The sequence below is a fragment of the Dendropsophus ebraccatus genome, chromosome 14 (assembly GCF_027789765.1).
Source record: "Dendropsophus ebraccatus isolate aDenEbr1 chromosome 14, aDenEbr1.pat, whole genome shotgun sequence".
Lineage (NCBI taxonomy): Eukaryota > Metazoa > Chordata > Amphibia > Anura > Hylidae > Dendropsophus > Dendropsophus ebraccatus.
Window position 1 is genome coordinate 22,711,508 of NC_091467.1, and position 22,243 is coordinate 22,733,750.

Here is a 22,243-nt window from a genome sequence, read left to right on the forward strand (position 1 = left end):
AGAACAGCCCCCCCCTGTGCATCCCCCATATAGAATAGCCCCCCCCCCCCCTGTGCATCCCCCATATAGAATAGCCCCCCATGCATCCCCCTATATATACAACCTACATTAGAATATCCAAACTTTGGCCCAATAGTAACCAAACTAAACAGGGTCAACCATAATCACTAAACCTACAATAACCCCATAACAAATTGAATCCACAAATACTGATTATATATCCAATTTAATTTTATTGAGAAAACAACAACCCATTGATCCCCTAAAAAACATAAATCACACAGACAATTTAAAAACAGGAGGAGTCAGGACCGATATTATACATACTTGTACAAACCAATTCATAAATAACACTAATACAAAATGACTATAACATTACTCGTATGGTACTATGTATTATTGCACTGAGTGAATATGCTTCAATCCCTGTATATTGCAACAACCCCAAATAGCAGCAAATGTATATTGGACACACTGTATATAGCAGCATACACTTGATTGCACATAAATCCAAATTCAGACTGTGTGTGTATATCCCTGTAAGGATACACCCAATGATTGCACATATGTCCCTGTACCTATGTATAACAAATCCAAGCTGCAGAGTTGCTGATACACTGAGATGTTCTCAGAGAAGTGTATCGGGATATATCACTCACCCACACTGAATATCCTGACTCCTCCACGCCACACCCCAACGCGTTTCGCCGCTGCTTTAACCAGGAGCGATGGATAGGAGGAGTGTATGGTGCCTTATGAGGGGGAACTACGTCTGGTGGCCAATTATGCAAAGTGTCCGGTGTTAACTTACCGGCGCGTCCATGAACGCATGATCAGCCGTCCGGACGCCATGTTCCTTCAAGTCTCCGCCCACAACTCAGGCGTCATAGCGCCGTCATTGAGGGTGGGAGTGTCCGGAACACCGCGTCCGTCGGCGCATGCGCACACCGACGCGCAACACCCGACGGCCATCTTGGAAATGGGAAAATTTCCCCTATCCATATGTAGCTAGGAAAGGATACTGGATGAGAGAACACCGGTGAACAAACTAACTAAAGTCAAATGTGCAAATCAAACCCTGCAAAAAATAAAGTGACAAGTGCAATGTGTTACTAAAATTATGTAAAAAAGATGACATTAGTGATATGTATATATTGTGAAAATATAATAAATAGAAAATTGATTGTTATGCCAATGTGATAATGTGTGTATGTGTATTTATTAATAATTACAACCATAATCAAATGTGAAAAGTGAACATGATAATGTACTATGTGATATAAGTGAATAGTGTGGTGAATAGTGTAAAAAATATATATATAAATAACTCTCAAATAAAAGGAATTTCCATATATATATATCTCCAATGATTCCAAATCAGAATTATGTCTCATAAAACATAAAAAATTCATATTAATGTCAATAGATAATAACCCTAAATGCATATAATCAAAAATGTCAAAAAAAATCACAAATAACCAAAAAATTAAACTAGTAAAAAGGAGAAGAAAAAATTAATGAAAATTAATAAAATAGGAGTATATCCATATATATACATCTGTGCATACCTATACACATACATGTATCCATACACACCCGTGAATAAAAAATGAAAAAGAATTATATGTATTAGAAAAAAATATGAAATAAATTTAAACAAATAATAAAAATCAAATAGGGAAAATATTTATAAAAAATGTATTAGTGTAAATAAATAGAACATATACTTATATGTGGGAATTTTCAAAAAACAAATTTGTTGAGATATAAATTAGTGATAGAATCATTGGTAGCTTCATCTTCCATAGACAAAAAAGTCCAAAAAGTTTCCCATACAGTTAATCCCAAGACGGCCGATGATGATATATCTACTCCTATTGAAAAAACATAAACATGATTAATGCATGGTTCAATAGGTACTTCTTAATCTCCCCAATACAGATGACCACCATCCCAACTCCTCCCATAAATAAATTACATCCTCAATAAAAATATATACATAATATAAAAGACACTGAATCCCACCCCCCACTATATAATATTTCTTATCTACAGAACCCAAATTAATAATAAATTACAGAAAACTGGAAAAGCTCAGCTGTTCATTTAGTCCCTGAGGCGACATTGTCTTCAATTTGCAAATCCACTTACATTCCAACTGTGCCAGCTTTTTCCGTACATCTCCTCCCCTCATTCCAAGACGAGCTTGATCAATTCCTCTGAATTGCAGTTTTTCCCACTGCCCTGGATGGGCTACCCGGAAATGTCGTGGAATTGGTTTAAGACCCCTCATTCCATCTTCATCTGTTAGATCTATTTTCTGTGCTGCTCTAATGTCTCTGTTGTGTTCCAATATTCTTGTCTTTAGTTCTCTACTTGTAAGACCCACATAAATTAGACCGCATGGGCATGTGGCATAATATATCACTGCCGTGGATTTACAATTTATGTAATGTACAATGCGATATTCGACATCACCATTTGAGTTGTGAAATATTTCTGTTTTCATCATTTGATTGCATATGGAGCAAGCACCACAGGCTCTAGAACCCCACTTTGGGCCCTTAGATGAAAAAATGAAATTTGATCTTGGAGCTACATAGTGGCTTTTGACAAGCATATCCTTCAGTGTTGTACTCCTCCTCGCTGTTATCTGTGGACGGTCCGATAGTATTCTCTTCAAGTCATTATCCTGGTGGAGTATGGGCCAATATTTCTGAACAATGTTGGTCATTTCATTCCATCTTGTATGATAGTTTGTAATCAACCTTACTTGTTCTTCCTGTTGTCTTTTATTTTTAGGTATCAATAAATCTCTTCTCTCTGATGTTTTGGCTCTCACATAGCCTCTGGCAATATCCCGTGGTTTGTATCCGCGATTTAAAAATCTCTGTTTTAGTTCACATGACTGTTGTTCAAATTCCATTTCCTGATCACAAATTCGTCGTGTTCGTAAGAACTGTCCAGTAGGAATTGCCTTTATCGTGTGTGTTGGATGAGACGATCCTGCATGAAGAAGAGAGTTCACACTAGTATGTTTCCGAAATACAGTTGTATGAAAACCACCATTTTCATCCGAGAAAATCTTTAAATCTAGGAATTCCATCTCCTTTCTACTAATGACATGTGACAATTTGATGTTCAGATCATTGTCATTTAAATCGCTCAAAAATGTTTCCAAAGATTTTTCCGTACCTTGCCAGATGAATAGAATATCGTCTATAAAACGCATCCACGATACCACTTGTCCATCTTCCAAAGTGTCATAAGTGAGTACTCTCTCTTTTTCCCAGAAACCCAAAAATAGATTTGCAAATGAAGGGGCACAGGTGGCCCCCATAGCCACTCCCCTTGTTTGGAGGAAATACCTATTTTTGAAAAGGAAAAAATTATGATGAAGTACAAACTCCAGTAAGCACATCAATAAATCCAAAAGATCTGGTTCAATGCCCCGCATTTGTAGAAAATACCGATTCGCCCTTAAACCCTGACCGTGGTCTATACATGTGTACAGTGATTCAACATCACATGACACCAGGAACATGTCTTGTTCCAGGATCACTCCATCCAGTCTCTGTAGTACATCCCCTGAGTCCCTAATATAGGAGGGTAAGTCCTGAACACAAGGTTTAAGGTAAAAATCCAGAAATCTGCATACTGGTTCACATAAACCACCCCGTCCTGAGACAATTGGTCTACCCGGGGGGTTTTCAATATTTTTGTGTACCTTAGGCAAAAGATAGAGTGTTGGTATTACCGGGATCTCTATTTTCAAGCCCTCAAATATTTGCTTGGATATTATTCCTTTCTCAACAGCATCCTCCAAAATCCCAAACAACTGTGTCTGAAATTGGTTCAAAGGGTTACCTGGTAGTTTTTTGTAACACTTGACATCATTTAATTGCCTAAATGCTTCTGCCTCATATTTATCTGTGGGCCATACAACAATATTACCCCCCTTATCGGCGGGTTTGTATACTACCCCCTGTAATCTTTTCAATTCTTCCAAAGCTTTCCTTTGTTGAGATGTTAGATTGTCATATCTACGAAAAGTGGGTAGGTGTTCTAATTCTTCTACCACACATCGTACAAACATTTCAATCTGTGGACACAGAGATAATGAAGGAAACATCGCAGATCTTTTCTTTATGTCTGATGGAAACTTACCTGGATCCGTCCATTGTTCATTTAAAAGTTCTTCTAGCGCCCGGAGCGCTTCCAGCTCCATTTCTGCTTCAATTCTCCATCCCCCTATATAGACTAGCCCCCTGTTCATCCCCATATAGAATATCCCCCCCCCCCTGTGCATCCTCCCATATAGAATAGCCCCCCTGTGCATCCTCCCATATAGAATAGCTCCCCGTGCATCCCCCCATATAGACTAGCCCCCTGTTCATCCCCCATATAGAACAGCTCCCCCTGTGCAGCCCCCATATAGAATCGCCCCCCTGTGCATCCTCCCATATAGAATACCCCCCCTGTGCATCCAAACATGTAGAATAGCCCCCCAGTGCATTCTCCTATATAGAATAGCCCTCCCCCCTGTGCATCCCCCATATAGAATAGCCCCCCGTGCATCCCCCATATAGAATAGCCCTCCCCGTGCATCCCTCCATATAGAATAGCCCCCCTGTGCATCCAAACAAATAGAATAGCCCCCCAGTGCATTCTCACATATAGAATAGCCCCCCGTGCATCCCCCATATAGAATAGCCTTCCCTGCATCACCAAATATAGAATAGTCTCCCCTGAACATCCCCTCATATAGAATAGCCCCCCCGCGTGCATCCTCCCATATAGACTAGCCCCCCTGCATCCCCTCTTATAGACTAGCCCCCCTGTGCATCCCCCCATATAGAATAGCCCCCCTGCACCCCCCCATATAGAATAGCCCCCCTGCACCCCCCATATAGAATAGCCCCCCTGCATCCCCCATATAGACTAGCCCCCCTGCATCCCCCCATATAGAATAGGCCCCCTGTGCATCCCCCCATACAAAATAGCGCCCCTGCACCCTCCATATAGAATAACCCCCCTCTGCATCCCCCCATATAGAATCGCCTCCCCCACACCTGCTCCCTGCTGCAGTGCGGCGGTGCTTCTTCTCACAGATCCTCAGCGGTGCGCCAGGGAAGTGACGTCAGCCGCTGAGGGCCTAGTGTAGGTTCCTGCAGACGTGCCTGCGAGCAGCATGTCTGCGGCCCCGGGCCGGCCCTGACACCTTCCAGCTACGAAGACCGGCACAGGGGGCACATGCCCCCCCTGCCCAGCCTGCCCCTGCTCCGGCCACAAGAGTGACTGGCAGGGCCGGGGGCCAATGGCTTCCTGGCTCTGTCAGTCAGAGCGCGGCCGCTGCAAACTGTGAGTGTTCATTTTGAACGCTCACAGTTAAAGGGGTAGTGCGGCGGTAAAGAATTATTCACAGAATAACACACATTACAAAGTTATACAACTTTGTAATGTATGTTATGTCTGTGAATCGCCCCCGTCCCATGTCCCACCACCCCCGCCCGTGTACCCGGAAGTGTGTGGTGCATTATACATACCTGATACGTGCCGAATCCCTGCCGCCGTCCCCCCAGCCGCGTCACAATTGTGCTCAGCCGCGATTGTGCTCAGCCGCAAGAGCGGCCAGGAGCTGAGACGGGGGGGCGAGACTAGTGCAATGGTGTGGGGGGGGGGGGGGCGGCATGCTTGGGTCTGGGGTGGGGAGTTTGTCAGGTTAGCTGAGACTGGCGGAGGGGAGGGGGCGGGACGGTGTTGCGATCGGGAACTGAGTGGGATGCTGGGGGGGTAGGCAAAAGAGGAACAGACAAGGGGAACGGAGGGGGTTTGTACTGCTCCTGGCACCCTCTAGCTCTCGTCACCCCGTTCGGTAGCCCGGCCCGCACGTTGCAAGAAACGGCCCTGTATAGAGGAAGGGCCAGCCTTAGGGTAGATGGCGCCCTGTGCAAAACTTTATTTTGGCGCCTCCTTTCCCACCCCCGCCTATGTTGATACCCCATAATAGTGACATAGACTCATAGACTAAATCTTACAGCCTCCCACCCCTCCAGACAACCTCCACAATAAAACCACAAACAAGGTGGGAGGCTGTAGTATTTAGATATAATAGACTAAATCCTACTACAACGAGCGCCACCCCTAAACCCACCGTCCCCCCACCATTATATATGTGACCTTTTCATCACTTTTTGAATTTTTTTCTAGGATGTGATTTCACAAAAAATCTGCAAATTTGGACTTGGCCTTTTTTGCGATTACACAGTTTACTGTGCAAGATCAGAAATGTGATTTTATAGTTCAGACGATAAAACTTTAGCTATCAGGGTATGCTGGGGGCAGTAGTTATGCACTGTTTAGCTGTTTGGGTATGATGGGGGTAGTGGTTATGCACTGTTTCAGCTGTTAGGGTATGCGTGGGGTAGTAGTTATGCACTGTTTAAGCTATGAGGGTATGCTGGGGGCATTAGTCATGCATGGTTTAGCTGTTGGGGTATGCTGGGGGTAGTAGTTATGCACTGTTTAGCTGTTGGGGTATGCTGGGGGTAGTAGTTATGCACTGTTTCAGCTGGTAGGGTATACTCGGGGGTAGTAGTTATGCACTGTTTAGCTGTTGGGGTATGCTGGGGGTAGTAGTTATGCACTGTTTAGCTGTTGGGGTATGCTGGGGGTAGTAGTTATGCACTGTTTCAGCTGTTACGGTATGCGTGGGGTAGTAGTTATGCATGGTTTAAGCTATGAGGGTATGCTGGGGGCATTAGTCATGCATGGTTTAGCTGTTGGGGTATGCTGGGGGTAGTAGTTATGCACTGTTTAGCTGTTGGGGTATGCTGGGGGTAGTAGTTATGCACTGTTTAAGCTGGTAGGGTATACTCGGGGTAGTAGTTATGCAAGGTTTAAGCCATGAGGGTATGCTGGGGGCAGTAGTTATGTAGGGTTTAAGCCATGAGGGTATGCTGGGGGCAGTAGTTATGCAGGGTTTAAGCCATGAGGGTATGCTGGGGGCAGTAGTTATGCACTGTTTCAGCTGTTGGGGTATGCTGGGGTAGTAGTTATGCACTGTTTCAGCTGTTGGGGTATGCTGGGGCTGTAGTTATGCACTGTTTTAGCTGTTGGGGTATGCTGGGGTAGTAGTTATGCACTGTTTTAGCTGTTGGGGTATGCTGGGGGTAGTAGTTATGCAGTAGTCATTATCTAGTGCAGGGACTCATGTGGGCCAGGGGACCTGCACGTGGTACATGAGGCAATATGGTTTGCTCAATTTATATACCAACATCCTGGAGTTGGTTTTTAAATGTAGCTGAGAGGCATTAGTGTCAGCCATAGGTGTGAGGTGCAGCAGCTCCTTTCTCTCCATGTCCGTACTTTACTTTTCTCCCTTTTCAGAGTGGCTAGCACCCCTCCTGGTAAGACCCATGTGACCCCAATTAGCTGTAAGCATCTGTGCACACATGGTAAGTACCTCCCAGTTCTCCCATTCTACCTCCAGTGCAGTGGTGAGTAGTGTTCCTTGGTGGCCGCTTTCTCCGCCACCGGCGCCTGCTGGGTTTAGGGGACCCTTGGGGTTTGGTCCTGTGATAGTGGGGTGCAGGGCCATTCTGCGTCCTCCCTTCTCTGCCCATCCAGCTCAACCCAGGCTCCCAGCGCCGATCACATTCCTTCCAGCTGCATACTGTAGCAGTGAGCACCCTACTGTCCTGGGGTCCTGATCGGCTGGGCATTGGCAGCAAGAGAGGGGGCGTTCTGGGCTGGCTGAGGGGGTTGCTCAGGGCCGCCCACTATGCATATTCATGTAAGCATAGTGAGCGGCAATGGAGGGGGCGGACTGGGCGGGGCGAGCAAGTGCGCCAGTCCATCGGGTGACGCCCCAAATCCTCCTAAGCCCCTCATTAGCATAGGGGCAATTAGGCTGTATCTAAATAAAAAAAAGAGAAGAGAGGATTCATTACCATTGCTGCAGTCATGATAGAAAGGACTTCTGTGGCATATCAGCAGGTTCATTGGGGAGAACCTGCTGATAGTGCCGGATAGTGCTGCTTTAGGCTATGTTCACACTACGTAAAACTACAGCCGTAGTTCTCGCCGCAGAACTACGGCCGTAGTATTGCGGTGTGTGACATAGCCTATCTTCAATGGGATCCCGACCGGAGCGTACACACATCGTATACGCTCTGGCTGGGATCTGTGCGGCCGGGATCTGTGCGGAATTCAGTGAATTCCGGCCGCAGAAAGACCTGTCAGCAGGGCCGTCTTACCCATTGGGCAGAGTAGGCGGCTGCCCGGGGGCCCTTGCGTCCTAGGGGGCCCCTGCCCTCTGTGACCTGTATTTTTCGCTTTATAAGACGCACTTATAAAACTAAGTGCATCCTATAAAGCGAAGACGGCTCCCAAGCAGTGCTGAGCACCGCAAGGAAGCCGTCCCGCCCGCCCCCTGTATTGCCCCCTCCGCCCCCTGTATTGCCCCCTCCGCCTGCCCAGCCCGCTCAGCCCGCCCCTTCTATCGCCGCTCAGCCCGGCTACTATGGGGGCACTGGCTACTATGGGGGGCACTGGCTACTATGGGGGCACTGGCTACTATGGGGGCACTGGCTACTATGGGGGGCACTGGCTACTATGGGGGTACTGGCTACAATGGGGAGCACTGGCTACTATGGGGAGCACTGGCTACTATGGGGGGCACTGGCTACTATGCGGTAACTGGCTACTATGGGGCACCATATGGGGGGATTGGCTACTATGGGGGGCACTATATGGGGCGATTGGCTACTATGAGGGGCACTATATACAAAGATGTGGGGGATTTGATGGCGGCGGTTGGGGGGTGGCAATTCACACCTCTGCCCAGGGGCCCATAATGCTGTTAAGAAGGCCCTGCCTGTCAGTTCACACAGTGAAGCGAGTGGCTCCGGCCGCTTGCTTCACTCTGTGCTATGGGAAGCTCTTATGCGAGCGTCAGAGGTCTGCGGCCGAAAAGATCATCCAGCCAGTACTTAAGTACCGGCCGGGATGATCCGGGCTAAGACCGGCCGTTCCATGACACGGCCAGGGTCATGGAACGGCCGGATGTTCACGTAATGTGAACATATCCTTAAGGTTGTTGCTAGTTTGGACGGGTGGTGTGCGAGCCAGGGTTTCTAACTTGCCCATGACCTGATTCTGGAACAATTCCATCTCATTGGACCTAATCTGAACAGGGTAGAAGTGTGGATTCCGCACCTGGAAACCAACAAAACGATGGACCACGTCAGCCACCTCCCTATCCTGTAATGACACAAGGTCTTGCAAAGCCATTTGCTCAGAAAAACATTTGGTAACATACTCATTTTCAACAACATTAGTTGCGTGCACATTTTTATTTGTATTTTCAACATGTTGCGGGATAAAATGCTCCCTGGCTGTGAGATCTCTAACACATTTGTTGACATCAAGCATTGTGGCAAACAGATTTAGGTCCCGAGTAGGAGAAAAATTGAGACCTTAACATGTTGTTCACCTAAAGTCTGTGAGGATAAACTTAGAACATTTTTTACATCTGTCTGGTGCGAGTTCCGGGGCTCTTGTTCTCCGTTACATCTGCCGTTTTTGTGCTCGGCGTCCCCTTTGCCGGTTTTTGATGGCTTAGAACCTTTAGACTCTTTTTGTTTTCTTTATATGTTGGAACTTTGGGGCCCGATGCAGATTCACCATTAGTTTGATCGTCAGATGTATCCATATCTGTGGAGGTAAAGCCCACATGACTTCTTACAAACTCAGGTGTATGTTTGGTGGGTGCACGATTTTTCTTCCTTAGGATTTGGGCGTCGGAGGCATCCTCTCACGCCTCCCCCACTCGTACACCTGCTCCTTCTTGTAATAAAAAGTGTCTCTCTGATACTTTCCTTTTTTAATGTCCAATAAAGTATCCTCCATTTCCTCAATTCTTTTATACATATCATTAGTCATTGTTTGATATTCAGGAAGCTTTTCATACATGGTCATTGCCTGCTTGAGCTCCTCGTCCTCGGTTTGGATAAGTTGGTGTTTCACTTTCTCCTGCTGCACAATCAGTTTCATAAGTTCAAACAAGCAGCTTGTCAGTGTCTTATTCCAATCCTGTATGAAGTATCGGAGAATATGGTTGTCGTTATCTTTTTAATGCTTGGACCTCTTGGGATCATATCATTTTTCAGGTAGAATGCCAACATAGTTTCATTAAGCAGACTTTTCTCCAACTTTCTTACATCCGCTTTAAACTCCAAATTAAGTAAGTCCACGGATTCAACTGTTGTGAACACCTCGGCAGCCTTTTTCGCATGAGTGTGGGCGATTGAGAGGCTTCCATATCGCATGTCCAAACAGGTTAGTGTGCACGAATTCCTGGGACAGATGAAAGTCACTTGCAACTCAAACTCGTGGTCTCATGAGTTTGATAAGGGCTATATTTCTTTGTACATAGACAGAACGCAGCGCGGCTTGTGGTAAACAGAATGTCCAAGCTGGCCACACCTTTCACGCTTGAATAAACTACTGTTGCTTGCAGAAATCACCCTCAGTAAATGCACCGTCTTCACCACCTCCCCCCCTTCTCCACCACCTCCCCCCCCCCTTCTCCACCACCTCTCCCCCCCTTCTCCACCACCTCTCCCCCCCTTCTCCACCACCTCTCCCCCCCCCCTTCTCCACCACCTCTCCCCCCCCCTTCTCCACCACCTCTCCCCCCCTTCTCCACCACCTCTCCCCCCCTTCTCCACCACCTCCCCCCCCTTCTCCACCTCCTCTCCCCCCCTTCTCCACCACCTCCCCCCCTTCTCCACCACCACCTACCCCCCTTCTCCACCACCTACCCCCCCTTCTCCACCACCACCTACCCCCCTTCTCCACCACCACCTACCCCCCTTCTCCACCACCACCTACCCCCCTTCTCCACCACCTCCCCCCCTTTTCCACCACCTCCCCCCCTTCTCCACCACCCCATCCCCACCACCCCCTCCGCCTCAACAACACCACCACCCCCTCCCCACCACCCCACTCATCCATCACCTTAATCCCCTCCTCCTCCACAACACCCCCTCTTCCAGCACCTCATCAACCACCTCGACACCCACCTCCACCACCCCCTCCTCACCTCCTCCTCTACCTCCACCACCCCCTCCCCATTGCCCACCACCCCACTCATCCACCACCCCACTCATCCATCACCTTCATCCCCTCCGCCTCCACAACACCCCCTCCTCCAGCACCTCATCAACCACCTCGACACCCTCCTCCACCACCCCCTCCTCACCTCCTCCTCTACCACCTCCTCCACTATCCCCTCCTCCACTACCCTCTCCTCCAACACCTCATCCTCCACCACCACCCCCTCCTCCTTCTCCTCCACCACTTCCTCCGCGATCACCACCTCCTCCACCACCTCATCCTCCACAACCACCACCTCCTCCAGCAGTAACCCCTCCTCCATCACCTCTCCCATCACAATCACTGCCTCCATCACCACCATTTCATCCACTACCATCACCAACACCTCCACCAGCATCACCACCCTCTCCACTATCACCCGCCTCACCACCATTACCACCTGCACCAACACCTCCCGCACCACCCTCACCACCACTCCCCCCACCACAAAGTCGTCCACCACCACCACCACATCCTCCATCAACGCCATCACATCCTCCACCACCACCCCTGCCATCTCCTCCTCCAACAACACTACCTTCTCCACCACCAACACCACCTCCTGTACCACCAACACCACCTCCTGTACCGCCAACACCACCTCCTGTACTGCCAACACCACCTTTTCTGCTTGCTCTCTGTTTTCTGTTTTTCTCTCCTACAAATAAAGAAGAACAGTCAGGAATTAACAGATTTACAGATTGCAAAAATGAACATCAGACAGTAGTGGATATGGGAGCAATGGGAAATTCTCATATTTTAGATCTGTTTTTAAAGGGGTTATCCAGCGTTAGAAAAACATGACTTTTTCTTCCAGAGACGGCACAAATCTTGTCCTCAGTTTGTATGTGGTATTGCAGGTCAGTTCTATTAAAGTAAATGGAGCTGAATTGTAATACCACACACAACCTGAGGACAGAGGTGGCACTGTTATTGCAGGAAGTCTTCTAATCCTGGATAACCCCTTTAACTACCGGCACTTAAAAACATGGCTAAATCTATTACCACAACTCCTTTATCTATACCAGGGATGGGGAACTTGTGGTCCTAAAGCTGTTGCAAAATCCCCATCATGGCTGGAGAGCCAAAGGCAAAGATGTCATAGATCAGCCTCCCCCTCCCTATACAATAATCTCTGCACAGGCCACAGAACATGCCTAGTAAACTATCCTACTAATGTGAATAGGGGCTGCTCCAGCCTATTGTGTCTATAGGGCTTACAATAAAGCATATCACTAAATCCTGGTAAAAACAGCTCAGAAAGTTGGCTGCCCCCAAAGTAATGTACCAGAAATTAGATCATCAAAATGGCATTAACTTTTACGGGGCTGCTGCATTGTGTATCGCCCTGAATTGTATATTTATTGTTTATCCCGGAACGTCCACCAGGGGGAGCTCACAACATATGGCCTTATCAGACACATTGTACATTTATAGCAAAGGGGGATTCCGACCTCCCCCAATATAGTATATACATGTAGGGATCAGGATAGAGGGGTTTTCCCATCATATATAATATAGTATATACCTGTAGGGATCAGGATAGAGGAGTAATCCTATCATATAAAATATCATATATACCTGTAGGGATCAGGATAGATTGGTAATCCTACCATATATAATATAGTATATACCTGTAGGCATCAGGATAGAGGAGTAATGCTATCATATATAATATAGTATATACCTGTAGGGATCAGGATAGAGGGGTTTTCCCATCATATATAATATAGTATATACCTGTAGGGATAAGCATAGAGGGCAAATCACATCATATATAATATAGTATATACCTGTAGGGATCAGGATAGAGGGGTTTTCCCATCATATATAATATAGTATATACCTGTAGGAATCAGGATAGAGGGGTAATTACATCGTATATAATATAGTATATACCTGTAAGGATCAGGATAGAGGGGTTTTCCCATTGTATATAATATAGTATATACCTGTAGGGATCAGGATAAAGGGGTTTTCCCATCATATATAATATAGTATATACCTGTAGGGATCAGGATAGAGGGGTAATTACATCGTATATAATATAGTATATACCTGTAGGGATCAGGATAGAGGAGTAATCCTATCATATATAATATAGTATATACCTGTAGGGATCAGGATAGAGGGGTAACTACATCATATATAATATAGTATATACCTGTAGGGATCAGAATAGAGGGGTGATTACATCGTATATAATATAGTATATACTTGTAGGGATGAGGATATTCTAGCGATAGTTTCATCCTATTAGTATAGAAGAGAAGGGAGGACACAGCAGACTTACCTGCACCAACTGCTCCAGCCCTCAAGGGTAAATTCTAGAGCTCTGCAGCTGCTTATATACTGTGTGTGATGTCATCATGACCTATACAGGAGCCATGTGTGATGTCATCGTGTGTGGGGGAGGGGCCACAATAACCAGTGATGTCATCATGTGTAGGGGAGGGGCCACAATAACCAGTGATGGCACCATGTACAGGAGAGACAAGTATAAGTGTAATGTGGAGACAGTGTCAGCACTAATAGTGAATATGACAGATAATCTTCTGTGCATGATAACACTGTATACTGCCCCTCTATATAATCCACACATACATCACTCTGTGCTCTAGTGTGCCATAAAAAGCCCCACCCCCGTGACGGCATGCCCCGCCCCTATGCATAGAAGCTCAGGCTTATAGATATGAGCAATGTGCTGTGGCAGTTTTGGCTGGAGGCTGTATATTCTCCCTGCAGCCACTAGAGGCCGCTCTCTCCACCCAGCTCCAGTATATTCTCTCTGCAGCCACTAGAGGCCGCTCTCTCCTCCCAGCCTCAGTATATTCTCCCTGCAGCCACTAGAGGCCGCTCTCTCCTCCCAGCTCCAGTATATTCTCCCTGCAGCCACTAGAGGCCGCTCTCTCCTCCCAGCTCCAGTATATTCTCCCTACAGCCACTAGAGGCCGCTCTCTCCTCCCAGCTCCAGTATATTCTCCCTGCAGCCACTAGAGGCCGCTCTCTCCTCCCAGCCCCAGTAGTTTCTCCCTGCAGCCACTAGAGGCCGCTCTCTCCTCCCAGCTCCAATATATTCTCCCTGTAGCCACTAGAGGCCGCTCTCTCCTCCCAGCTCCAGGGCCTGGCAGGGAGGACACTCCTGCAGCTAGAGAGCCTGGGGGGAGAGAGGAGGCTGCCGGGAGCCGGCACCTATGTGTAATGGGAGGTGCTGCCATGGAATGGTGCCTGCCTGCAGCTCTTTTATACAGGTGTATACAGCTATATCCAGTATATATCATGTGTGGTGACCAGTCATCTGTATAGAGGCCACTATGTTCTTATATACAGGTGTATAGAGCTATATCCAGTATATACCATGTGTGGTGACCAGTGATCTGTATAGAGGCCACTATGTTCTTATATACAGGTATATGGTGCAGTATACAGTATATACCATGTGAGGGGACCAGTGATCTGTATAGAGGCCACTATGTTCTTATATACAGGTGCTTGGAGCTGTGTACAGTATATACCATGTGTGGTGACCAGTGATCAGTATAGAGAACACTATGCTCTTATTAAAGGTGTATTGTGCAGTATACAGTATATACCATGTGTGGTGACCAGTGATCTGTATAGAGGACACTATGTTCTTATATACAGGTATATGGTGCAGTATACAGTATATACCATGAGTGGTGACCAGTGATCTGTATAGAGGCCACTATGTTCTTATATACAGGTGTATTGTGCAGTATACAGTATATACCATGAGTGGTGACCAGTGATCTGTATAGAGGTGACACTATGGGGGACGTTTTTTACACCCGGCTTACGAATGTCCCCGCTGCTCCAGACCTCAGGGGAGCGAACCCCTCCCCCCCCCCCCCCCCAACCTCCCGATAACGCCCCCTCTCCGCTCCACTGGCGAAGGTGGCGCTGATGCGGAAAAAGTATACCGTTTGCAAATATTTTGCAAATATACATCTGCGCCTAAAAGCATTTACGCCTTTTCATACATGTCCCCCTATGTTCTTATATACAGGTGTATGGTGCAGTATACAGTATATACCATGTGTGGTGACCAGTGATCTGTATAGAGGACACTATGTTCTTATATACAGGTGTATGATGCTGTATACAGTATATACCATGTGTGGTGACCAGTGATCTGTATAGAGGACACTGTTCTTATATACAGGTGTATGGTGCAGTATACAGTATATACCATGTGTGGTGACCAGTGATTTGTATAGAGCAGTGTTTCTCAACCTGCGGAACGCGTACCACAGGGGGCACGTGCCACAGGTTGAGGGGGTATGCAGGAGGGGGAAAAAACAAACTTTGGGTGCCGGGACACTGCTATCATTCAGTCACTGTCACTGCCGCAGCTCTCTCCTTCTTTCCCCCAGCAGCAGCTCAGCAGCTTTCTGTGGGGGACAGGGCTTGGAGATGCTGCAGGGAAAAGAAGGAGAGAGTCTGGGGGAGCAGAGGACCAGCAGCGTCTGTGGCACGCTGTCCCCCTGCGGCTGCCGGATCCGGGAGCTGCGGCATCCAGGTCGACAGCAAGATAGTGAGGGGGTGACAGAGGAGGTGATGTGGTGGATTAAGCATCGGGGACGGAGATACAATCGGGGCAGGAGAATCCTATTGTGACATGAGAGCGGTCCGGCCAGCTGTCAGAGAACTGGGCCAGAGATGAGTCGTGGTGCGCGGGGTTACCCCGCTCCGGGCTCTTACAGGAGTGGGATGTGGACTGGGAGATGGGGCAGTCCCGGAGTCCAGGGCCACAAGGTAGAAACAGCAGCGGCGGCCGGAGGACGCGGGGGCTGCTCCATCTTCTGGTCCACATCCCACTCCTGTAAGAGCCCGGAGCGGGGTAACCCCGCGCACCACGACTCATCTCTGGCCCAGTTCTCTGACAGCTGGCCGGACCGCTCTCATGTCACAATAGGATTCTCCTGCCCCGATTGTATCCCCGATGCTAAATCACCTCCTCTGTCCCCCCCATCACCTCCTCTGTCCCCCCCATCACCTCCTCTGCCCACCCCATCACCTCCTCTGTCCCCCTCATCACCTCCTCTGTCCCCCCATCACCTCCTCTGTCCCCCCTATCACCTCCTCTGTACCCCCCATCACCTCCTCTGTCCCCCCATCACCTCCTCTGTGCCCCATCACCTCCTCTGTCACCCCCATAACCTCGTCTGTCACCCCTATAACCTTCTGACCTCCTCTCACCCCCTTCACCTCCTCTGTCACCCCCATCACCTCCTCTGTGCCTCCACCACCTCCTCTTACCCCCATCACCCCCTCTCTCCCCCTTCTCTTTCTTCCTCTCCCCCCATCACCTCCTCTCTCTTCCTCTCCCCTCTTCACCTCCTCTATCCCCCTTCACCTCCTCTATCTCCCTCAGACCTTACGCTCCCCTTGATCTCCTCATGGCTCAGAGGCTGGCGAAGAGAGGAAGACCCTCTCCATGCCCGGATTAGGTGAGTATGATTTTTGTGTGTGTGCGTGTTGGGGCAGGAGGGGAAGGGAGTAGAATGGTGGACATTACTATGGGGGCAGGGCAGGGGGCATTATTACTATATGGGGGGGGGGGGGTCATAGAAGGGGATATTATTATCTGGCTACATAGGAGAGGTATCTGACTACATGGGGGAGGTATCTGACTACATGGGGGGAGGTATCTGACTACATGGGGAGAGGTATCTGACTACATGGGGAGAGGTATCTGACTACATGAGGGAGGTATCTGACTACATGAGGGAGGTATCTGACTACATGGGGGGAGGTATCTGACTACATGGTGGAAGTATCAGACTACATGGGGGAGGTATCTGACTACATGGAGGGAGGTATCTAACTACATGGAGGGAGGTATCTGACTACATGGGGGGAGGTATCTGACTACATGGGGGGAGGTAGCTGACTACATGGGGGGAGGTAGCTGACTACATGGGGGGAGGTAGCTGACTACATGGGGGGAGGTATCTGACTACAAGAGAGGGAGGTATCTGACTACATGGAGGGAGGTATCAGACTACATGGGGGAAGGTATCTGACTACATGGGGGGAGGTATCTGACTACATGGGGGGAGGTATCTGGCTACATGAGGGGGAGGTATCTGACTACATGGGGGGAGGTATCTGACTACATGGGGGAGGTATCTGACTACATGGGGGGAGGTATCTGACTACATGGGGGGAGGTATCTGACTACATGGGGGGAGGTATCTGGCTACATGAGGGGGAGGTATCTGACTACATGGGGGGAGGTATCTGACTACATGGGGGGAGGTATCAGACTACATGGGGGAGGTATTTGACTACATGGGGAGAGGTATCTGACTACATGAGGAGGTATCTGACTGCATGAGGAGGTATCTGACTACATGGGGGAGGTATCTGACTACATGGGGGAGGTATCTGACTAGATGGCAGGAGGTATCTGACTGCATGGAGGGAGGTATCAGACTACATGGGGGAGGTATTTGACTACATGGGGAGAGGTATCTGACTACATGGGGGAGGTATCTGACTACATGGGGGGAGGTATCTGACTACATGGGGGGAGGTATCTGACTACATGGGGGGAGGTATCTGACTACATGGGGGGAGGTATCTGACTACATGGGGAGAGGTATCTGACTACATGGGGAGAGGTATCTGACTACATGAGGAGGTATATGACTACATGGGGGGAGGTATCTGACTATATGGGGGAGGTATCTAACTACATGGTGGAAGTATCTGACTACATGGTGGAAGTATCTGACTACATGGTGGAAGTATCTGACTACATGAGAGAGGTATCTGACTACATGAGGGAGGTATCTGACTACATGGGGGGGTATCTGACTACATGGGGGGAGGTATCTGACTACATGGGGGAAGGTATCTGACTACATGAGGGAGGTATCTGACTACATGAGGGAGGTATCTGACTACATGGGGGGTATCTGACTACATGGGGGGAGGTATCTGACTACATGGGGGGAGGTATCTGACTACATGGGGGAGGTATCTGACTACATGGGGGAGGTATCTGACTACATGGGGGAGGTATCTGACTACATGAGGGAGGTATCTGATTACATGAGGGAGGTATCTGACTACATGGAAGGAGGTATCTGACTACATGGAGGGAGGTATCTGACTACATGGGGGGAGGTATCTGGCTACATGGGGGAGGTATCTGGCTACATGGGGAGATATCTGACTACATGGGGTGAGGTATCTGACTACATGGGGGAGGTATCTGACTACATGGGGGGAGGTATCTGACTACATGGGGGGAGGTATATGACTACATGGGGGAGGTATCTGACTACATGGGAGAGTTATCTGACTACATGGGGAGGTATCTGACTACATGAGGGAGTTATCTGACTACATGGGGGGAGGTATCTGACTACATGGGAGAGTTATCTGACTACATGAGGAGGTATCTGACTACATGGGGAGGTATCTGACTACATGGGGAGCAGGTATCTGGCTACATAGGGGGAGGTATCTGGCTACATAGAAGAAGGCCTCTTGACTACATGGGGAGGTATCTGACTACATGGGGAGGTATCTGACTGCATGGTGGAGGTAGCTGACTACATGAGGGGGAGGTATCTGACTACATGGGGGGAGGTATCTGACTACATGGTGGAGGTATCTGACTACATGGTGGAGGTAGCTGACTACATGAGGGGGAGGTATCTGACTACATGAGGGGGAGGTATCTGACTACATGGTGGAAGTATCTGACTACATGAGAGAGGTATCTGACTACATGAGGGAGGTATCTGACTACATGGGGGGGTATCTGACTACATGGGGGGAGGTATCTGACTACATGGGGGGAGGTATCTGACTACATGAGGGAGGTATCTGACTACATGAGGGAGGTATCTGACTACATGGGGGGTATCTGACTACATGGGGGGAGGTATCTGACTACATGGGGGGAGGTATCTGACTACATGGGGGAGGTATCTGACTACATGGGGGAGGTATCTGAGTACATGAGGGAGGTATCTGATTACATGAGGGAGGTATCTGACTACATGGAGGGAGGTATCTGACTACATGGAGGGAGGTATCTGACTACATGGGGGGAGGTATCTGGCTACATGGGGGGAGGTAGCTGACTACATGGGGGAGGTATCTGGCTACATGGGGAGATATCTGACCACATGGGGTGAGGTATCTGACTACATGGGGGAGGTATCTAACTACATGGGGGGAGGTATCTGACTACATGGGGGGAGGTATCTGACTACATGGGGGGAGGTATATGACTACATGGGGGAGGTATCTGACTACATGGGAGAGTTATCTGACTACATGGGGAGGTATCTGACTACATGAGGGAGTTATCTGACTACATGGGGGGAGGTATCTGACTACATGGGAGAGTTATCTGACTACATGGGGAGGTATCTGACTACATGGGGGGAGGTATCTGGCTACATAGAAGAAGGCCTCTTGACTACATGGGGAGGTATCTGACTACATGGGGAGGTATCTGACTGCATGGTGGAGGTATCTGACTACAAGAGAGGGAGGTATCTGACTACATTGGGGGGAGGTATCAGACTACATGGGGGAAGGTATCTGACTACATGGGGGGAGGTATCTGACTACATGGGGGGAGGTATCTGACTACATGGGGGGGAGGTATCTGACTACATGGGGGAGGTATCTGACTACATGGGGGGAGGTATCTGACTACATGGGGGGAGGTATCTGACTACATGGGGGGAGGTATCTGACTACATGGGGGGAGGTATCTGGCTACATGAGGGGGAGGTATCTGGCTACATGAGGGGGAGGTATCTGACTACATGGGGGGAGGTATCTGACTACATGGGGGGAGGTATCTGACTACATGGGGGGAGGTATCTGACTACATGGGGGGAGGTATCTGGCTACATGAGGGGGAGGTATCTGACTACATGGGGGGAGGTATCTGACTACATGGGGGGAGGTATCTGACTACATGGGGGGAGGTTTCTGACTACATGGGGGGAGGTATCTGACTACAAGAGAGGGAGGTATCTGGCTACATAGAAGGAGGCCTCTTGACTACATGGGGGGAGCTATCTGGCTGCAGGGGGACATATCCAGCTCTGTGGGATATATCCCTCCTTCTTCTCTGGTACCCAGTTTACTGATGGCCTGCTCAGCCAATCAGTGCACTGTCCCACCGTAAACACTGATTGGCTGAGAAGGCCATCAGTGAGCCGGGAGCCAGAGAAGCAGGTGGAAGTACAGGCAGATAGGTATGATCTGTTAAGGGCCAGCAGCTAATAAGGTAAATAGGCAGTGGCTACATTCTCGCAGCAGAATGAAAATCCTCTGTGAGAATGCAGAGCCATAGGCCATAACAGTAGAGGACACTATGTTCTTATATACAGGTGTATCGTGCTGTATACCGTATATACCATGTGTGATGACCAGTGACCTGTATAGAGGACACTATGGGGGAGATTTATGAAAGGGTGTAAATATACACCTGGTGTAAACTGCCCACTGCAACCGATCACCACAACTCCTCTTTTATTCTACCAGAGCTGAAAGCTGAGCTGTGATTGTACGGCCCCCAGTGCACCATAGTTACATATGATAAAACAGGATTTATCGACAGTGGTGCTGAGGAGGAAGGTAAGAAAATTACCTTTATTCTTGGTGTTCCCGGCCCTATAGGAACATGACAGCAAAAAATATTTCTTTACAATGGTGTGTTAAAGGGAAGAGAAAAAAACACAATTTACTGCTGTTGCATACTGTCACCTTATTAAAGTGGTATTCTGGAAAAAGTAAATTCAATGATATGTAACTGCTAGGACCAGAGCTTCTGAAGCCCTGCAGTTCCCAAAACAGCCATTGGTGGCAGCAGAGGAGCCATGTCTTCCCTTACTTAGTGCTGCCAGTCAATCAAAATTAAAAAACAAACCAACTTGGATTAGTATGCATATTCTTATAACTATGTAAAAGTACTGTTTTCTGCTAATTTCAAATGAAAAATTACAACAACAAAAAATGAAAAAGTACAAAACAGTGAGAGGCTTCAGAAGTGATGTCCTAAGTATAGAATGCGCTGTGCTAAGTAAATCACAAAAAATACATATACAGATACTAAAAGGTAAAAATACTATCCTGTTCTGTGTTCTGTTGTATTGCAGATCATGTTGTATAAAATAATCGATCAATGACTGTATCCTGAAAGACTTTTTTATATGAATGGACAGCAACAACAACAGTGCCCTCTAGTGTACCAGAATATAACTGCAAGACATATAGTGGATGCTGAATTCTTTGTGATGTGTGTATCTGTATGTGCAATAAATATCAAGAGATTGTCTGGATTCCTGCAGTGACAGGACACTACTAAGGCTTCTTTTAGACGTCCCACCAAGCATTGTTATTGAGGACACATTAGCATTAGGTGATTTATCAGCTGATCACTGGTCCTTTTCCCCATTATCAGGAGTGAGCGTTCTTAGGAGTGAGGTTCTTAGCGCACAATTTCTCACATTGTGCGAGCCCATCTGCCACGTCACGGCGACCTCATTCAGATGGGTCCCTACACTAACGCTATTTATTTATTGAACTTTTATATTAATTTGATCTAGTTACTGTGGGCTTCTCTACAGTGAATGACTATGAATATAAAAGCACATTACAGGTGATAAAGCTTTTACACCACATGGGTCCTGTGCTACATATACGATGTTAGTGTAGGGACCCACCTGAGGGTAGAAGTGCTGCAGGTGGGATCATACAATACATGGAAATTGAATATAATAAACTGCACCTGTACAATTTAGTAACAATAGTGGGTGAAATTGTTAAGAATCAATTGTTTGTTTTCTCTAAAAAAAAAAGCAAAAAGATTTTAGTTTATGTGGCTTTGGGGGTGCAGGCCAAGCTTTGCTTTCTGTAAAATGTAGCATCTATAAGTACCGGTAATAGGTTTCTCCTTACTGTGTGACATTGCATGGTCACAGTGTTCTGTATATGTGGCTATGACATTAGGAACATTTTTATAATTACCAAACTGATGTCACGCTGGGTCCTTATCACACAACCACACTGGGCCTGTAAC